Raw genomic sequence first — 18,717 nt, 5'->3', positions numbered from 1 at the left:
TTGTTAGTTGTACTTAGACGATGTACCTACTTAAAGGATGACTCACGCTAGACCGGGCCATAGCCAGGCCGGCGGGGCCGGAGTTTCCAGCATTTCGTTTTCATTGGAAAGCACCACGTGATCAGCGATCAGCCGTCATAGAGAATGACGTGTCGGACGCCTCGGCCCGGGCCCGGCCCGGTCTAGCGTGAGTCATCTTTAATACGAACTTACCAGCCAGTGAAACACTTAATCACATTACAAGCGAAGTCACCCGCACAGCGGATAACTTTGCTACTTTGTAACTTTAATAGGGCTTGGTCATGCGATTCTTGCTGTTTTTGCAGTTCTTGCTGTTTTTGCAGTTCTTCCATTCTTTGCAGTTCTTCCCCAAAAATGAGACACACTCCAAATGTGCCCACTGCTTCCACAAGACAAGCAACGGGAATGTTAACTCGCTTCACGTCACCTGGAGATCGAGGTAAGTTTTAAACAGTGATAAATATGGTTCGTGTATATCGTATTGCTCAACTTAGGAAACGGTCAAATTATTTTATTACCTAACTAGCGACCCGCCCCGGCTTCGGACGGGTTAACAAATTATACATAAACCTTCCTCTTGAATCACTCTATCTATTTAAAAAAATCGAATCAAATCCGTTGAATAGTTTTAAAGATCTAAGCATACATAGGGGCAGACAGTCAGCGGGAAGCGACTTTGTTTTTATGTAGTGATTATTTGTGATTTTTTTTTAAGGAATCACACTACCTACTATAAACTGAAATAGACGTCATATCCATGGGCCGAACATTTATAGATACCTACCTACCTACACCTACAGTTTAGAAAATGTGTCATGAGAAATAAAATTTTAGTCATTTGGTACGAAAAAAATATACCTAAGGACGTAAACCGCTCAAGACGTAGGAGTAGGTACTAAGTAGGTACTTATCAGTCAACTTACTTTGATTTTGAGCCACCTCATTGTTCCCAAAAACTCCCAGAACCATCGAAAATAGAGCTATTATTATGATATTTAAATTCATTTTAAATTTCTGATCACACTTGACAATTATAATATGGATTGTTGTAAAAAAAAGTAATTATGAACAATACAACTGTTATATACTTTGCCATTGAAATACAACAATTTTTTATTATTATATTGTAACAAAAAATTTAGAGTATGCATTTTTAACGACCCGTTTGTTCGTATGTTTAGTCTGATAGTATTTTATTACTAGTTAAAATACACGTGTTGCTATCATTGTTGCTATCTAGCTTTTATTTACTTTTTATTAATTTGCAATGTACCTTTGTATTTACTCGTATGTATACATATACATTATGTAATTAACTAATTATACTCATATGTTTGTACGGGTCAAATCTTGCAAATTAAATTTGACCCACTTCCCGACTTCCAATGAAGCTGAAAATTTGCATAGCCTCTAGCCGCCCGTACATCGAACCTTGCCAAGCAAAATGAAATTTTATTTTGTCGACATAAAGTTCAAATTAAAATGGAACAGGAGACCTTTTTATAGGTCTCTGGGCGGCTAGAGTTTAAGTACCTAGGTACATATGTAAGTCGGGTGACAATGCAATGTTATGGTACCATCGAGCTGATCTGATCCAGATCCTGCCTAGCTGCCTCGCCTGCTAGATCCTGATCTAGCAGGCGAAGACAGCTAGGCAAAACGCCAATCGTAACTAAAATAATATATGGAAACATATTATTTGTTGTGTTTTGCTAATGTGACGTTATAATAATGGTGTCTTTTAATTATATTTTTTATCCATAATGTGTTACACTTCGTGCTGTAAATGATCATGGCCCCGACGGAAGACCAGCGCTAGCCTAGCCAGGCTAGCACCATGCTGAGTCGGGACCATTTCGTTGCTATTTGGGGCATTATCTATGAAAAGGGACCTTATTGTCGATGGCGCTTACGCCGCACAGCGTCGCGCGGCATTGTATTTATATCGGAGCATCGTTAATAATGGCGTGAGCGCCATCGACAATAAGGTCCCTTTTCATCGATAACGCCACATTTTGTTGTTGTGTTACTTGTTGTTTTCTTTTATTTTTTGTCACGAATAAATGCTCTCTATTCTATTATATTATATTCTATATTAGTCACGTGACTTGGTAGCATCTGTAAAATTTTTCATTTCGTTAAATTAATTTCGTTTCGTTTCGTTAAATTAATTAGTTTCATTTCGTTTCCGTTAATTTTTTTCTTTTCGTTTGGCGTTTTTTGATGTACGATTGTCATGTTGGCTAGGCCCCCAGGGGTATCATTATGCGCGTTTATGACCCTCTAGATCTAGGGCGTCATGCATGTTATCCCCTACTCCGTCTTACCCCACACGCCCACATTGGGCCCAAAATGCTTCGTCTCTTAACTACAATATATTGAGCTATTGTAACCACGTCAATACCTGCCATTCTGGCGAATGATATAGGTCAATCCATTCAGGCCCAGGAGACCGATTCAGATTTAATCATTTGTTATGGTTTGATACGACCTTGAAGATCGCTCACGCTATTACATACGAAATGAAGTAAAAGCAATGATATTATATAACCATAGATAGGTTATACTCATACTTGAGGTGCACAAAAAATACTTCCATATTTATTTCTGTGCCTACGAAGAAATCAGTTATTTTTGATTAATTTTCTCATTCCATCCATATTTGTCACACTCGTTGTTATACATAAGGTCGTCTCTTTCTCTTTCGGTGTGCGGGAGCTCGTTAGCACGTACACATTTCTCGCTTGTCCAGCCGCGACTAAAGGCAACTTGTCCAATTTGTCACAAGGTAAGCGCTTCAATTTTGGAACGCCTATAACCTATCTTGAGTTATAAGTCATTGAGTAAAAGTCGTACTAGAGATGAGCGCCAATCACAAAGACGTCCGGCAATGTCGTATCAAAACCATCATCATCATCTTTCTGGCGTTTTCCCGGCAATTTGACACGGCTCATGCTCCCATGAGCCGTGGGGTCTGCCTGGCAACTAATCCCAGGAATTGGCGTGGGCACTAGTTAGTTTGGTAGTTAGTGGGTAGGCGTTGAGTTTCTTGGGTCGTATCAAAACAATAACAAGTTGTTAAATCCGAATTGGGCTCCAGACTAATGATCTAGACTTGACAACGCAAATTTCAATAGAAGTGTTGGAGAGTGAGTTATTATAGATTATAGTTTTTACATAGTTTCAGGGGCTGGAGATGACAATCGTTTATCTAATCGTGATTAGAACGGGAGTATAGTTATTTGTACAACAAGAGATCAAAGTTTGATATTTCTTCGAGTGCTTACTTTGAGTCCCGTGCAAGCGAAAGAATCTATAGTAGATTCACGAGCGTAGCGAGTGAATCTAATTTAGAATCTTGAGCGTAGTAAGGGACTCAAAAGCACACGAGATGTAAATAACTTTGATCTCGTGTAGTTCACAAAACTTTTCACCTCAGCAGTGAGAACATATTAGAGAACCCGAAAAATGTATTCCTTCTTCATCACTTACCACTATTTACTCATGTTTTCTTAAGATATACCAACAATTAAGTTTTCACCTCAGCAGCTCGAACAAGGGTACTTTACTACTTAAAAACAGTGAGCAAAATCGCATTTTGCTCATTTTGTCTCACTCAGTGAGCAAAATGCGATTTTGCTCACTGTTTTTAAGTAGCAAAGTACCCTTGTTCGAGCTGCTGAGGTGAAAAAACATTTGTTGTTTTCTGAATAAATAAGTAACAATCAAAAATTACATTGTTAATGGTGACGTATGTAAATAAATCAAATTAGGTACTTATTTCCAATGATGTACTGAAACTATGGCCCGGGATAGGAATAGCATAGGGCACTTTAAAAAAAATACTCAATAATAATACACAGAAATATTAATCATTAATCTTATTACCCCTAAGATTCGATGCTCTTACCATTTGTGCGCAGACGATCTTCAGCTGTACACGCAAGTTGACGTGGAAGATATAAACACGGCTATCTCAACAATAAATGCCGACTTGGATTACATTGCTGAGTGGTCTGCTAGCTTTGGCATTTGTGTAAATCCAGCTAAATGCCAAGCCATAATTTTAGGTAGCCAGCGGCAAATGTCCAGGTTGAGTACAGTACCTGTTGCTCCAATCCTTTTTGAGGATACTTTAATTCCGGTGAGTAGTCGGGTTAAGAATCTCGGATTAGTTTTAGATTCCAACCTTTCCTGGTCTGGTCAGCTCTCAGAGACAAGTCGGAAGGTCACAGGTACACTTAGAACTCTTTATAAATTTAAAAACTTTCTACCTGTAAGCACGAAAAAGATGTTAGTGCAGTCATTAGTGTTACCAATAATAGATTACGGGGATGTGTGCACCACTAATGTCACTCAGGAATCGCTTGATAAACTAGACCGTCTTCTCAATAACTGCATTAGATTTATATTTGGTCTTCATAAATATGATCATGTATCCTTTTACCGCCGGCAGCTCAACTGGCTTTCCATCCGTCGTCGTAGGTCCTTCCGGATCCCTATTCTCGATCCTGTTTGAGCCTTCTGCTCCAGGATATCTCAAAAGTAAATTCGTGTTCGACACTCCGCGCCCAGGATGTGAGCTGCGTACCTCCCGCATTCTCAAACTGACCATACCTTTTCACCGTACTGGTTTCATGACTCATTCTTTCGCCGTCCAGGCTAGCCGTCTTTGGAATTCACTCCCTCTAAATATTAGACAAGCTACTAGTAAGTTTTCTTTCAAGCGGATGTTACGTAAGCATTTGCTAAAGCAAGAGTTCGAATAATATATATCATTATTATATTTATAGTATGTATTTTATAAATATGTGGTAGTTTATATATATTTTATTTATTTATGTAATTTATAAGTATAGTTTGCTTTTTTTAACTCACTCAATATATTTTCTCTCTCTGCACCAATTGAAGGTAGGTATCTCTGTTTGGCCCTATGGTTGACTGGTAGAGAATGCCATTTGGCATTAAGTCCGCCATTTGTACATTGTTGTATATATTTTGTGCAATAAAGTTTAAATAAATAAATAAATATTAATTACACACACTTTTCGCCAAACTGCTGCATGACAGTTTTTTGGCGAATGGTGTAAACAAGTAGATACCTACTATCAGCAATACACTTGCCTGACCCACAGACAAGACATCCTCTAGACTGAGCATAGTAACGCTACCCCCTCTGCCACTTAGTGTAAGGCCTGAGTGGACGCTCGAAGCGGAGCGTTTGGCGGGGCGTGCAGCGTGGCGTCGGGCTCACAAGTGATGTGAGCAGCGTGCACTAAGGCCGCTCCTATACGTTTGCATTTGTTTAACATGCACGCCGCACGCCCATCTCGAGCGTCCACTCAGGCCTTACCCTTATACGGTAGTTTTACTCCATCTTCGAGTCAATCCCGTGCCGTGATTGGTCCGTGTCTTTGAACGGACCAATCACGGCACGGGATTCGCTCACCTCGTCCCCCCGCACCCTCGTATTTTTGGCAGCATCGGTTCCATGAAATAATTGCTCTAAACTCCGTCTAGAGGATTCCTAGTCTATGGCCACCACTTGTTATTATGAATCACCAACATTTCACGCAGACGAAGTTGCTGTCAAAAGCTATTAAGTAGGTATATATTTCCCTAGTCATCTACACTCCACTTCTCAATAAAAGCTTGTAAGTATAGTAGAGCTATTTAACTTCAGCGGCGGTATCATGGTCGCATTTTTATGAATTGTCATGTCATGCGTCACTTTCGCACTTACATACTTGTTAGAACGTGACAGGCATGATAATAGATGACAAAAACCGACCATCTTAGCCCTACAGGTGAACTTTTCGGCTTGGGAAGAGTGTGAAAAAGCTCACGTTATACGAGCTCGCTTATACTTACTTACATATTTTTGACATGAACTTCCTTAGCTATAGACTTATATCGACCGGGATATGAACCGCACACAACTTTAACACCCACCCGCTATCTTCAGTTACCCGTGAACAAGACGCATGTAACTGCGTCGAAATATCGGGAGCTCGAAAACAATACAAAAGGTAATCACGGTTCATATCCCGGTCGCTATAAGTCTAGTGAAACTAACCCTGAATCATTCAAATCTGTTATTCCTTAGCCATGTCTATTCGCTAGGTGCACGACTGGTGCTGCCCTCATTTTGGCGGACTTTCTACGTTAAATCTTATGGAGTAAAATTAGTTCAAGCGGCTGCCGCTAGTACTAATGGCGGACATTCCATAAGATTACCTGTGTTTGTGACGATCAGCGCCACTTCCCCCTCCACCGACTTCGCACCTTGCCAATATGATAGTACAGTTATTACCTACACAGTAGTAGGTACCATCAAATAAGCATTATGTTGCCACGTCCGCAGGAATATGTCGCCGTCAGAAGCGACGCCGCGATTATTTCCTGAGGGACGTCGCCTCAAATCCGCTGGTTTTAAAAGGATTTTTAAGTTGACACGTGACGCTGTTATGTATTCTGTTGAATGTAAGATGTGGAAGTATTTGAACTTATATAATGTTCAAGTTATTATTTATAAGCTAAATATAAGTAGGATGACTGCTATATTATTGGCCAATACAAAGTAATAATTGGCCACTCTTAACAATTGGTTTGTTTCTGTCTAATTTGTTAGGAGTGGCCAATTACTATGTAGTGGCCATAACTATAGAAGACACCCTAATGTGGCAGACGTTTTAATATAACTCTTTTGTGTGATAGTTATTTGATTTACAAGACCTCTACTACCTACATCCTAGCCCTGTGTATGAAATAGGGTAAATGGATAAAGAGAAAAAAAAAGAATTTCGTGCTTTAGTATAAACTGGTTTATTAAGCCATTCAATATATTCGCTATAGAAAGGCAGGTATAAAACGTTGATTGCAGGGAGATCTGAAACATAAATAAATTACATTAAAAAAACATGTATTAATGTTACAAATTATTGAATTACTTACCTACACAAATGTTAATCTTGTGTATCTTTTCAAAACTCTAGAATATCTAAGTTACGGTTCAAAACTCAAAGATAGGTTAAATACGGCTTCAGATAAAAAATGATCGAAAAAAGAAACTATAAATTCGAAGGACGAAGGACATCCTCAAATAAACCATGTTTTGTTAAATAAAAAAAGTAAATCCCAAAGGGAAGCATGTTTGAACTATCTTCCGCAAAATAAAATACAAAGAGCGTAAAAAAAGATCTTACAGGCCGACAACGTACAATCCTTTTAGTGTTGCTGGTGTCCATGGTCAACAGTAATTAGGGTAACATTCCATTTCTGATCGCAGCTGCACTACTGGTACTGAACGCGTCGCTGTTACTGTCAATTTCCATAGTAAAATGAACAGTAGTGCAGCTGCGGTTGGAAATGGACTGTCACCTCAAAATCGCCTCTGCCTCCTCCAGACATGTTTATTTAAAAAAAGAAAAAAAAAGCGGACATACCTTTATCCAGAAAAGCACTTGATGAACTGCGTAAGCATTTTGATTACGCATTGGAGGAAATCACCCCCAAAACTTAGCTCTCTTGAGTTTACATCCTCATATTTAGAAATGAGACATACAGAAAAGTCTTTCAGTACAGTGAGAACACACTTCCCCTTATCGTCTTTACTTATGCTAGATGAAGCTATTTCGCTTCCTAAAACTCCTATACAGAAGGTTAGAGTAAACAGAATGATATATTTATTCATTTTTGTTGTGCGGGCAAATAGTTACTCGTAATAATCAACTGTACAGTAAACGGCTGTTCTTTATATGTCCTTTTAATGTAAAAGGAATGCGAAATTTCCTAATATTATATTATTACCTAGATAGCAAAATAATCAAAGGTTTTAATACTTTATTTATTACTGTACTAGTTATTTAGTATTTTATTGGTGTGGAATATTTTTCTGTGTTGATTTATGTGACCTGAATAGTTAGAACTTTTGTTTTAATGATGTCCTGAAGTAGGTATCTATTAAATTGTTTACGGCAACAAGTATCGACACGTGTAAAAAAATGAATGTTACATAAAGAATTATGTTACAGAAAGTATAGTGGTTCTATATATTGCAATTTTTATCTATAGGATGTATGCTCCAAATCTAGTTATAAATAAAATATCGTAGAAGAAAATATTTTTACCCAAAGTATTTCCCATTTATTTAAGCGAATTTAAGTTTACACTGAATAAAGAAAGGTAGAGTCTGTTCGACGAGCAGAGTCGTGGAATGTATTGGGCCCCATACATTTAACGACTCTTCTCTTTCCGCACAGACTCTATATCTACGTATAAAAAACTTCATCACTACACTTTATAAAACAAAGTCCCCCGCCGCGTCTGTATGTTTGTGTGTTCACGATAAACTCAAAAACTGCTTAACGGATTTTCTTGCAGTTTTTACCTATCAATAGAGTGATTCTTGGGGAAGGTTTAGGTATAATTTGTTAAGGTTATGGGTAACCCGTGCGAGGCCGTACCTGTAGCAAAGAGTTATTCATTGTAGACGACATGTAAGTGGAAGAAAAAATGTGCCGCTTAGTTTGACAGCTGATATGATGTGCTTTCGGATGTTAAAAGTGTCAACACACCTCTACTACAAGATATTACTCTTTACCTTTAATATAATAGGTGAGATAGACAATAGAATTAATAAGCACGTGCCTACTATGATGATGAGTGTTGCTACTAATCATTAATAGGTATGTTGTATTATTCCGAGTTAATCAAATCACAGTAATGAACCGGCACTAGGCACTTCGTAACCTGTTACACAGTATTTTTTTGAGAACAGTAAGGCAATAAATAACACAACGCCTTTAGGTGAGACTTGGTACTCACAAGTGTACTTAATTCATTTATTTATCGTATGGCATTATACACTGTGTCTAATGTATTTAATTATACCGTTACACTGAAGTAGTTGTTAAGAAGTAATATTGGTAGTTAGATTACGGACTGGTTGAACGCTTGGTTGAATGAAGCTGATTTGTATTAAGTTAAGTAAGTAAATAAAAATGTAATATATACATGTAAACTAGTTTTTGCACTACAATTCGGTTAGCCTTTACTAGAAAGACACCTCACAACTTCTTTACCAACCACCTGGGATAACTTTCCGGTTCCCAGGGGTCCAAGCGGCTCTCTCTCAGGGGCTAAATATCTTGACATAATATATCAAAAAAATACCTAACGCATAGGCCTTTAAAAATACCCTTATTAAAAAAATTTAACTACTTGTTTAATAAATAAACTAAAAAATAATTTTATTTCTACATTACAATTTCTTAAACCTAATCTTTAAGATTTTATTAACTAGATAGAAAATACTCAGGGCACCTACGTATTAAAATATTTATAAATACTTAAAATTATTAATGAATGAGGTGGGTAAATAAAAACAAAAACACATTTCATTATTTATTGAATAAATGACGATATAATACAGTGTAGGGTAGGTAGATATAAACTTACTAGTATCATCTATGACTACTTTTATTTATCGCAGAAAATTATTCATTTATTATTTATTTATTCATTGACAATATTACAATTGTGTCTGAATATTGACTATATTGCTGTTAAGTCTGAAAAAAAAATAGTTTAATTTAATTAGTGTGTTCTTGGGACATGCTTATACTATACAATATCTGGGAGACATATTTGCTCGGAAAACATATAAATATTCATAAATGCGAGTTTTCCCAGAGACAAGACCTAGCTAGATCGCTTTTTCGCCCCCGAAAACCCCCATATAGCAAATTTCATCGAACTCGTCAGAGCCGTTTCCGAGATCCCCGAAATATATAAACATGAATTGCTCGTTTAAAGGTATAAAACACGTACATAAAGTAGACATCGCCTTAATGGAACATCAAGCTTACATAAAGTAAGTAGCCTTGTGATTATCGTACACTTTCCATCAATCTGAGCCGGTCAGCAGCGCACCTAATTGTATGTCAAATAAGATGTCAGAGTTTTAATCTTATTTATGACTAGCAGTGGCGGCGCGTCCATAAAAGCCGATTCCCACCGGCTTGCCTGTTTTTGGACGTTTGTGCATAGTTGTAAAAGAAATATGTAAGCCAAATTAGCCCCGGGTTGCCTATGGATATGTTTGACGCGCCGCCACTGATGACTAGTGACTCGCCCCGGATTCGCACGGGTTAACGCATTACAAAAACCTTCCCCAAGAATCCCTCTATCGATAGGTGAAAACCGCATGAAAATTCGTTCAGTAGTTTTTGAGTTTATCGCGAACAAACAAACACACAAACAGTCAGACGCGGCGGGGGACTTTGTTTTATAAGGTATAGTGATGTCAGAGTTATCGCCACGAATTTATTAAAGTGCATTCCTGCCCAGTCTGAATAGGGATCGAGCATACCAAAATCCTTATTACTTACTTAATTAGAACGTTAGCCAATGAAACACTCAAGAAACTCCCAAATAAAAGCTCCCACGCACTTCATGAAATCACCCCTCAACTGGGCCTCTTCAGAAATTGTTCCCATTTTGTCAGTCAGGAGACATTTCAGACTATTTTTCATTGCATTAAGCACACATTTCCCCTTTGAACTACAGTTAATATTGCTGGGTGGATCAGTTTCGTTTCCTATCACCACCACAAGGATGGAGAATAGAAAAATAACCACGATACGTGTATTCATTTTCGTTTAAAAAATTAAATACAGAAAAATGCACAGATATAAAGCTAAGTGGTATATTATATGCACAAACATTTAGATAATAAAAATAACAATAATAATTACCTACAGGCGCATAGTTTTTAATCTAGATAACAGTTTACGATCCGCAAATACCTTGATCGCACATGTTTTCATATATGTACCTACTATATTTTAATATAAATATATATAAATTAGTAATATATCTAAAAAATTAAAAACTAAAATTAAAAACTACAACTAACTACAATACCTAACAAAAACTAAAGTTATAAATAAAAGACTGTCTCCAACTCAGTGCCTTGTGGCAGGGTGCCAAGAAGGCTGGCGGCATTGCCGCGCTGGACGGCAATGCCAATACGTTGCGCCAGGTAGGAGCCAGCCCTCTTGTCACCCGACGCCTCCACGAGACGCTTCGCCAGCTCAGAAAATATGCCGTGCGCGCCAGGTCCCCACGGCCCAAGGGTTTCCACCCCAAACGGCTCAAACATGCAGCCAGAATCAATGGCTGCATATTTGCGCCGCTTGAGGTGTTCAGCTGTGTTAGCGGCCGCACCAGCTCTGACTGATGTTCCTGGAAGATGGGACGGCGCAAGGGTATCCACACATGTGGCATCCCAAACTAAAGGCCGTCCGATCTTCCAGGGAACGAGGGTCATGCCGTCCGGTCTTTTCCCGTCATCGCGGGCTAAACCAGACGGTTCCAGAACCGCCGGAACCCCAGCCGTGACGAGAGCTCGGCGGAGGATGTCGTTAAGGCTCGCGTGTCGTGAAAGGCGGCCGACGCTCCTCGAACAGGATAGGCCGTGGAGACCAAAACGCGTCACATTTACACCGCACTGGCATCGATGAGGAGCCACACATGCCACCCCCAAGCGCAAACACAAAGAAATCCTAAAAGTATTGGTAGACAGTAGTGTGCCCAGGTTCTTTGACGGCAGGGCCTGCAACCATGAGCCGGATTCCCATCTCGTTGCAGCAAGGAGACGAGCACGCTCTGTGGTGCTGGTAGACGTTTCGTACAGATTATCCCGTACCAGCAAACAGAGCGGCTCGTCCCATTGGTGCTGCGAATGGCGAGTAATCGGCAAGTCCGTATTAGGGCAGGCCGTTTTCCAGCTGTCGATAGCCTCCGGCAGGAAAGGGACGTCCAAATTAATAAGGGGGTCAGTTTTTAGGATTTTTCGGAACAGTTTATCAATTCTATATAAATGCGATGATTAATATAGTGCGTCAAGCAAGTCTTGTCAGTAGCAATGTACTGCAAATTAAAGTAGGGTAACACCATGTAACACTCAAAGAGCAGAATTGCGCTAAGAAAAGCAGCAATGTACATCGAACCAAAACGTGTTTATTTTTCCGCCCTTCATACGTCAGTTCGAGTGAATTATCATAACCTCAAATTTTAGTAATGTTTACCGTCAACGAGTATGATTGTACATTGTAGGCACCTTAGCTTTGCTTGAGGTCATGCATAATCTTGGTATTTAATGGTGACAGCAGAAATTTCTCTTGAAATAGAAACGATTCAGAATGTAAACAATAAGATGATGGCTGTCATTCACGATACACATTCCACAGATAACACACAGATGACACGCGATTTTGGAATTATTCGAACACAGTGTTGCTAACCCGCGATTTTTCAAATTTGCCGCCTTTTACTACTGACAAGATTTGGTTGATCCAGTATATATCGCTCTATTTTCTTTGTTCAGTCGCCATCAGATATATCGGAGCAGCCGAGGTGCTCAAAATATCTAAACACACACTCTAACACCTAGACAATAGAGGCGTGTTCAGATATTTGCGAAAACCTTGGCCGCTCCGATATATCAGATGGCGACTGTACCTAAATTTTTAGTAACTTTGTATAACACTCGCTGACCTGATTTTAAAGACGTTTCACATCAATTCATTTTCTCGTTTTATTAATTAACGTTTGAACAATTAATAACTTTAAAGTCATCGCGTTAATTTCACTTTACCTACTGCCATAATTGAAGCAGGTGCCCGGAAACTGGATTGCCGAAAGGATTTGAACTCCTCCTAATTAACTCGGCCGAAATTCAATTAAATAATACGGTTCTTTCGAATTTTGCAGGCAATTTTGAATTGGCAGGTACACTTGGTCACAGAAATCGACAAATAGAATCGCGGCAGGGAATTTTTATCATACTTTTAAGGCCCCGGGGGTTCAGGTTCTTCGTAAGCGTGATCGAGACGGCTGTGCGTGTCCGTGTGATCGCGATTATGTTTTTGAATTGTTATTTTTAGTAAGTTTGATGTTATGATGATAAAAATAGATGAATGAAATCTTTATTTAACATAAATACTTCAAAACTAGCATACATATTATGGAAAAAATATAACTAAACACTAAAAATCACATTATGATTGCGATGCATATTAGGTACGCAACCCCGCAATGTCAGGGAGCCGGCCGCGGAACCGCCGAAACGGACACCCTTCGGCCAAAACTCCTCCTTGGTGAAGGTCGCTAGATTTTCAGTCGGAACGGTCACCACAAACGAATTAAAATTCGTATTGTGTAAAATAACGATGGGAACAACTAGGTATAGTACCTATTACTTATTAGGAACTTAAAAAAGTGTAAAATGCATGATCCCAGCTTTTCGAATACATTCTAATATACTCAAAAAACCTATTTGTGGTAACACTGATAACTGGTAAGAAAAATAATGCTTATAATAAAAATAATTTGTTCTAACTAACGAGCGATTCGATCAGTCCGTTAAATTTTGGTGCTGACTATACCGATTTACTTGCCTGAGTGATTTCAGCTCGAATTTAATTTTCTAAAATGATAAGTAATAAGTTAGAAAAGTTTTTAAGTGAATCCCACTCGTGTTCTGTTAATAAATATCTAGTTTGATATATTTAATAGGGAATATTAAAACGCGAAATTCTGCGTAGGGGGCGCCACTCCCACAATAAGTCACAATCTAAGGGTCTACTGCAAACGAAGAGAGTCGAAATTTTGTTATCTAACCTCTTTATCACTCTTGCATATTCGAGCGATAAAGAGGCAGATAGCTGAGTTTCGATTTCGCGTTTCCCGGTAGGCCCTTTTTAAATAAACCGCCTTGATGTATCAATGTCATATTTGATTGTCTGTGAAAACTTGTCACAAAACAGTTTAAGGTACAGTATGTATAAGTAGGTACTCTATGGTATACTAAAGTCACTAGTGCTGCTCTCTGGCGGCAAAACATTGCAGTAGGTAATACTCCCTATTCTCATGAATTTTATTGGTATTTTATTAGGAGGTAGCGAAGTGTCTTATAAACATGAAAGCGTACTTTTTAGATATTTATTTCTATGGAGTCGGAGTTGGAAGTTGGGTTGGACATTTGGAACTGGTGTTGGATATGTTTATATTTCTCTCTTATTTGTAGATTTTAATAGGTTTTTTTAGGTTTTGGTTCATATGACTGGCGCGTTAGTACTGTTAGTAGGTAGGTATCTGTCGTTATACTATAGAGAAGGTCAAACGATAATCAACAGCTGATTAATTTAGCAGACGTTTATGAATAACGCCGTAAGTGAATACTGCAATAGGAAGAGAAAGTAACACAAAGTAAGTATAAGTAGTATAAGCAAGTATTAGAGAAAAGATAGGTAACACTAGTAGTACGCAGTTAGTAGCGCTGGTAAGGTTAGGGCACAGAATAAATAATAGTACTAAGTACAGAAGACTCACTCTCTCACAAAACGCGTCTGTTACGATCAGCACAGATATGGCCGCTAGGTGGCGACAGCGCCACGCGCGGCTTATGGCTAGCGACCAAAATTGGTGTGGAACGGATGTACTTTTAGCTACCTGTAGCAAAGCGACGAAATCGCGGAGTGAGCCACGCCTGGTTAGGGTGCCAGACGGTTACGTGAAACCCATCCTAAGTAGGGTTATTTAACCAGCGATGTCCGGTACTAGCAAAATTAATGAATGAATGTCCTCTCATGACAAACAATGGTTTAGTAAATATATAGACCTGTTTAAATAGAAAGCTTGACAAATGAGGAGGGATCTCCACCGCATTCCCTTCTAGTTAGCATAATACCTAATTAATAGTAAATGTGTTTGTGGCAAGGCCTTAAAAGGGTGTCTCTTCAATATCTAGAGTAATCTAGACTCTATAGATAGTCTACAGTCTGGTGTTCCCCTACACTTCGGTATCGATTTGGTTTCCTGCTGAAACATCGTCTAAAATCAAATGTATCTTAAGAGTTAAGAGTCACACGAATAACCACCGACATACAATGGAAGTTACGCGCCGCCCGCAAAACGCGCCTGTGTGACGGAGCCTTTAATTTAAGTAAACTTGTAATATCTGGGAGACCGAGCTTTGCTCGGAAAACATATAAAAACTCAAAAAAGCGCGTTTTCCCAGAGATGAGACCTAGCTAGATCGATATTTCGCTCCCGAAAACCCCCATATACCTAACAAATTTTCATCGAAATCGTTATAGCCGTTTCCGAGATCCCCGAAATAAATAAATATACAAGAATTGCTCGTTTAAATTAAGTTAAACTTGTATAACAAATTATTCGATTTAGGTATCTACTAAGTACCTATACGTTTCGGCTACCGTGATAGATATTCATAAAATAAAACAATTAAACCGAAATATTTGGGGGCCATAATGTCTACCCGTTGACCACGAGCGCTGGAAAGGGCTTGAAACGTCGGGATGTACTTAAAATGTAGGTATTACACGCGATGTACCTAATCGGTTAAATTGTTTTATTTCATGAATTCAACTTACGTTTCAGGTAACTCTTTGAACGCCTATCAAGTGCGACGCGTCATCGTAAACCTATGCACGAAGGTTGATATTGGGCTATAGCCGCGATCGTCAGTCTTTGGCGGTCAAAAGGTTAATTTATCACGTCATCCAAACAGCTGCAGTCTGTAGATGCATTACTAATCCCCTATGGGCTCATTTAGACAATGCGAGAACTCGCATGCGAGTTTCATTACATTGCGGGTTTTGATCGGTCGGTTGAATTGGACGTAACCAACAGTCCGCAATGTAACTAAAATCGCATGCGAGTTTCGCGCCGTCTAAATCAGCCCTATCTCTCGCCCTTCACCCATCTTAGTGCCCGTTGCATCTTAAAGGAGCTCGGGTTGAAGTCCGCTTTTGGCAACCTAATCCTAAGAATTGGCGCACTAATCTATCTAAATACTAAGCAAGAACACTTAGCGACCTAATCTCAAATATTCATGATGTTCGTAGTGCTTTAGCTGTGAGATATGAATATAAAATGTGCAACTCAAATAAATGTTGCATGGATTTGTGGTGCAAAGTGCCAAAGAATACCGCCAGCGTTTAATATTTTATCTGTATTATTATTAGAACTCCTGTTTTCTCATAACAGGCTAGGAGACTAGGTCTAGGTATTTATTCATAAAACTTAACAAGCAACATGAGGTAAAATATGTTTTACTAGACTCAAAAAATAAGAAAAATATAGAATTTATCTTTTATCCTGGGTTTATTCTTATTATCGTAAGGCGCAGCTCATCAAAGTGGCTTCGAGTTCCGTCTTAGCTGTAAACTGACACGTAGGTACTAAGACCTACAGGTAGTGCAAGATACTACAGATGATGCACTTTTTGATAAGTTTTTTTATGCAAAATGTGTTACTCAAATTTGGCTTGACCTCCTGTATTTATTAATTTACCTTCTGTGAAGGCGGCGGATACTTAATTTATTAGAATATGTCCTTTAGGAATCACAATGGGCAGGACGAGGATATTGTGATATGCACTAAAGGATATTGTGTTTTACACCAAATAAGTATTTCTTGTTATGAAACTCTAGGTCCATGGGGACCCAGCGCGCATAAGTTGTTCGCAGAAATCGCGAAGCGTCTGGTTAACTGGTGACCGAAGAGCTGGCGGCTACCTCGCACAACGTATCAGCATTGCGATACAGCGAGGAAATGTTACCAGCATCCTTGGTACAATGCCTCAAGGGCCTATTTTAGATTTAAGCTAGTTTTTAATTTCTTTTAGTAATACCACTGTATATATCTTGTTTGTAAATAAATTATTTCTATTTCTATTATATATGCCATCTCACAGAGAACCTTTGTATGGTACGGAAAAAAAATATGATTCAACGGACATTATTATATATGTATATATTATGTTTTTACACTCATTTGCGTTGTATCGATCAAATAATTAAATAAAAAAATGTTACAGCACTTTTGAAATAAATTTTCTTTTACAATAAAGCCTCTGTTGTAGTGTTGAGTCGCTCACTCGTGAGGCACCTCATTTGTACCACTCATTTTGTTAATTTGTCGCAGTACTTCGTACCGCAAAAATGTCTTACTTCACTCCTCTATTCATTTTACTCATTTACTCGCGCGCATCACAAACACCTCTTGCCACACAAATCATTCACACACTTCAAATTTCAAAAAAACTCTCATACGTTCAAATTCACTCGCGAGTCTCGCGACCGTCAAAACTCATACACTCCTCACAACTCGCAATAGAGTCCCTGGATCGCGCGAGGCGCTAGGTGCTCGCCTGATCGCCGATACTCAAAAATGAAGAAACGAGCAATGATCCACACTGTCAACTGCCGAACTACAAACCTTATTGCAACGACAAAAGGTCCACCGAGAAATGCGTTGAGTTTGTACCACTCACCGCCTCTCTGTGACATGAACCCCTCAAAAATCCTTTCAAAATGAAACAATGAATTAGATATACCCAAAGAGGGAGTGAGACCGACACGCGACGTACTTCAATATCGCTTCGCGTCCCAACCGAAAATACGTTAACAATTAAACACGAAAGACAACAAGCGTAAGCGCAGCAAGCTTAAAAAAATTGTCGCTGTTGGAATTAATGGAATAGTTGACGCTGAAAATATGCTAGTACCTCACCTCATTTGAAGTAAGACATTGTAACACCTCATTTTAGAAAATGAGGTACTCATACAAACTCATTTTAAATTGATGTCCTACCCATCACTACTCTGTTGTCTACTCTACGCCAGGATACTGTTTCGCAGATCAAAGTTATAGAACGAGTTCTCGGATAAAAGATTCTTTTAAAGCGGGCATCAATAACTTGCTGTATTGTGTATTTATAACTGGAAAATTGTAAATTAGCGGGTCCACCGCAAAAAATGGAAAATCGAAATTTCGTTAACTAGGTACCTACGTCTATCGCTTTTGAGTTACCATGGTTACCAGTACAATTTGACACTGGGTTAACGGTTTAACTGCGTAACCCCGGGTTAGTGGGATGTTGCAACTGTTGCAAGTGGGCCTAATAAGTAGTATTTATAGTACTTACTTAGATTTTTTTTCTTCTATATATTTTTTTACCTACGGAGCCGTAGGTACTTATAGATACTTAATTTTAACAGAACCTACTCGTACGCTACAGTTCAATGTGTTGTAAGTAATAGGTACATATAACACATTAGTAGGTAGAGTCTAGATTCTAGATAAATAAACTAAAATGCAAAAAATAGAATACTTACTCACTAAGGAGATCAGATGCCTCTTCTATCATTATACTTACAGTCTGAACTGTCTGGCACAATAATATCGTAGAAAATCTGTGTCTTTGGATTAAGGATGACTCACGTTAGACCGGGCCGTGTCCGGGCCGGAGCTTCCGGCGCATCGTTTTCTATGGAAAGTCATCTGTCATAGAAAACTAAGCGCCGGAAGTTCCGGCCCGGACCCGGCCCGGTCAGCCCGGTCTAACGTGAGTCATCCTTTAGTAGGTAAACCCTTGAAACGTAATATGATAACTCTGGCAGGCTAGACTTTGACTAACACACTGTTTGCCTACGCGTCTTTGAACGCACATACGACCTTGTTTGTTATATAACTTTTACTTAGCTTCACCACGCATAACAGACAGGCAGTTTGAAATTTATAACGCGTGAATGGGCTTTTTCTAAAATAAATATCGAAAGCCTGATTCTTTCAGATCTGGACATTCTTGGGCTCATTCTACTC

At 38.9% G+C, this 18,717-nt stretch overlaps 1 long non-coding RNA gene across 1 annotated transcript; it reads right to left on the bottom strand.

Annotated features, from left to right (window-relative positions):
- Positions 1-220: 220 nt before the first annotated feature.
- On the bottom strand, positions 221-1,080 carry LOC134654689 (uncharacterized). Its single transcript, XR_010097366.1, has 3 exons — positions 945-1,080; positions 383-448; positions 221-346 (listed from the first exon to the last, which is right to left on the bottom strand). It is a non-coding gene; the product is annotated as an uncharacterized LOC134654689 (long non-coding RNA).
- Between the last annotated feature and the right edge of the window lie 17,637 nt (positions 1,081-18,717).

This window comes from Cydia amplana, chromosome 15, assembly GCF_948474715.1.
Source record: "Cydia amplana chromosome 15, ilCydAmpl1.1, whole genome shotgun sequence".
In the NCBI taxonomy this organism is placed as follows: domain Eukaryota; kingdom Metazoa; phylum Arthropoda; class Insecta; order Lepidoptera; family Tortricidae; genus Cydia; species Cydia amplana.
Note: the sequence above shows the minus strand (reverse complement) of the source record. Positions and strands in the feature narration are given on the sequence as shown.